This window comes from Alligator sinensis, unplaced genomic scaffold (assembly GCF_000455745.1).
Source record: "Alligator sinensis unplaced genomic scaffold, ASM45574v1 scaffold961_1, whole genome shotgun sequence".
NCBI classification, from domain to species: domain Eukaryota; kingdom Metazoa; phylum Chordata; order Crocodylia; family Alligatoridae; genus Alligator; species Alligator sinensis.
The window spans coordinates 181,137-183,762 of NW_005842737.1; the positions used below are offsets into that span (position 1 = coordinate 181,137).

General features: G+C 54.4%; 1 protein-coding gene across 1 annotated transcript in view; it reads left to right on the forward strand.

Annotated features, from left to right (window-relative positions):
* The window catches only part of SHANK3 (SH3 and multiple ankyrin repeat domains 3), a 513,573-nt gene that overhangs the window by 90,897 nt on the left and 420,050 nt on the right, over window positions 1-2,626 (forward strand). The gene's annotated exons all lie outside the window — the stretch shown is intronic.

Consider the following 2,626-nt stretch of genomic DNA (forward strand, 5'->3'; position numbering starts at 1 on the left):
CCGGACGGGAGGCACCCCAGGGAGGCACTCGGAGCCTGGAAGGTGGTCGGGAGCAGGGAGGTGGGCGGCTCAACGCAGGAGCACCCCCTACTGGCCCGCCACAATCCCCGCACCCCAGGGGCTCCGGTTCCCAGGGTGTGCAGGGTCAAGACCCTGAAGCCTTAGAGGCTGGCGAGTGCAAGCAGTTCTGGGCTGCCCACACTGTCCTGCCTTGAAGAAAACAGACGTTGTCTGCAAAAACACCGCTGCCATTCGTACCCCTTTCATTGCAACCACAAACTGTGGTGCAACAAGGGGCCTGGACACCTGTTTCCTTTGACTTTGTGCCCCTGTAAAAATGTTTCTGGTGGCACAAAGGCGAGGTCTGTTTCTAGGTGAGCTGAAGCATCCCGGCCTCGTCAGCTGCTCGTTGCTGCAGACGGGAGCCGTTCCATCTCGCTGGTCGTCTCTCTGTACCTTGATGGGTTTTGCTCTCCCTGTCTTGGAGATGAGGTGTTCAGGACTGCTCAGCATGGATTTCTGTAATGGCATCATGATATTTTCTGTTTTGTTTTCAATTTCCTTTCCTAATGGCTCCTAACGTTGTATTTGCCTTTCTAACTGGTGCTGCACGCTGAGCCGCGGGGTTGAGAGAGCGATCCACACTGAGTCCAAGGCCTCTTTCCAAGAGGGAACAGCTCATTCAGAGCCCTTCACAGCGTATGCATAGCTACGGGGTTTTTTTTTCCCCTATGTGTGTGTGTTACCCTGTATTTGTCATTGTTGAATGTCACATGCTCCTCTATTGCCCACCCACCCAATTTGGAGAGAAGTTTCATTATCAGCTTTGGATCTGACTATCAGGAATAATTTTGTGTCATCTGTAAATTTTTCCACCTCCCTAGTTACTCCCTTTTCTGGATCACTTATGAATCTGTTGATGAGTAAGGAAACATCTATGGACATTAATAACGAGAGCCAGAGAGCAGCCTTCGGGTTCTGCAGGCTAATTCCTAGCCGGGGTTTAGCCGCCGTTGGGAATCATAGAAAATGAGGGTTGGACGGGACCTCAGGAGGTCACATCTAGTCCAACCCCCTGCTCCAAGCAGGGCCAGCCCCAACTACATCATCCCAGCCAAGTGTTTGTCGAGCCAGGTCTTCAACACCTCCAAGGATGGAGACTGCACCACCTCTCTGGAGAGCCTGTTTCTGTGCCTCCCCACCCTCCTAGTGAGAAATTATTTCCTAATATCCAACCTCAACTTTTCTTGCTGTAGCCTGAGCCCATTGCTCCTTGTCCTGTCATCTGCCCCCACTGAGACCAGCCCAGCTCCATCCTCGTTGCAGCCCCCCAGCAGGGAGGTGAAGGCTGCTGTTCAATCCCCCTCGGTCTTCTCTTCTGCAGACTCAATCAGCCTACTTCCCTCAGCCTCTCCTCACCAGTCCTGTCCCCCAGTCCCACAACCATTTCCGTTGCCCTCCACTGGACTCTCTCCAACGTGTCCACATCCTTTCTGTCGTGGGGGGCCCACAGCTGGACACAGGACTCCAGATGTGGCCTCCCCAGTGCTGAATAGAGGGGAGGAATCACTGCCCTCGATCTGCTGGCAGCGCTCCTACCCATGCAGCCGAGGACACTGGTTGCCTTCTTGCACCAAGGGTGCACTGCTGTGTCAGGGAGATGCTGGTGACAGGCATAGGCTGTGGTTTAGCATTGTAAGGGGACAGGTCTTTGGCTGGAGGGGAGGGAGATCAGTGTTCGGGGCAAGGTCCTCAGGGTAGCGTAAGAGCTGCTGCACTTGGTTTGCATCTGTTACGATTGAAGTTGCATGCTGGTGAAATCAAGTGGTGAGAGGCAGCAACGTGGTAGGGAGAGAGCTCGTCCCTGTTGTGTCTGCGGACGCTGATGGCCACGTTCTGATTCAGATGGTTCGAGTTCCCAAAGGCACGGAGCGGGGACTTCATCGCAGACAGGCAAAGCCACCCCTGGCCACGCGCTGCTAAATGCCTGAGAACAGCAGAGTGAAGATGGCCTATTTTCCGACTCTGCCCTACTTTGTCCTATCTGGTGTAATGAATACATTAAAGCATTCCTTCTCCTGCAGCATTAGGGTCAATGCAGTAACTCCCCATCACTCCTCTTTCATCTGCTCACTTCCAGACCCTGCTTCTCCCTTCTGCCTTCCTGGACACCCACTTTTCACCAGGCTTTTGTGCATGTGGGTCCAGTAGCTGATGAGCAGCGCTGTCGGCTCCTAGTTCAGCTGCCTGCATTCAAGGGATGTTTGCAGCTGCCCAGTGCATCTCAGCAAACAGAAGGAGATTTCCCGTTTGCAGATCTCCTAAAGCAGGACTGGACCACCTACAACCCTGGGAAGGTCCGACCCAGCCTGGGGCAGCATGGGCGATGGGCAGCATAGAGCTGCACTGTTTCACCCATCCCTCTGCAGCCCTCGCTGCTGCTTTCTCATGCTGACCCTTGCTGTAGCTGGCTGGGTCTCTGCCGTGAGAGTAAGCACAGGTGGCTCAAGCGTCCTGGGGGCAGAGATTGGAGGCTCTCAGGACAAGGTTGCCAATCCTGCCCTAAAGCATGTGGAGACCTATGGGGCAGGTTTATCATCTTCAGGCCGTGCTAGGGAGCACACTC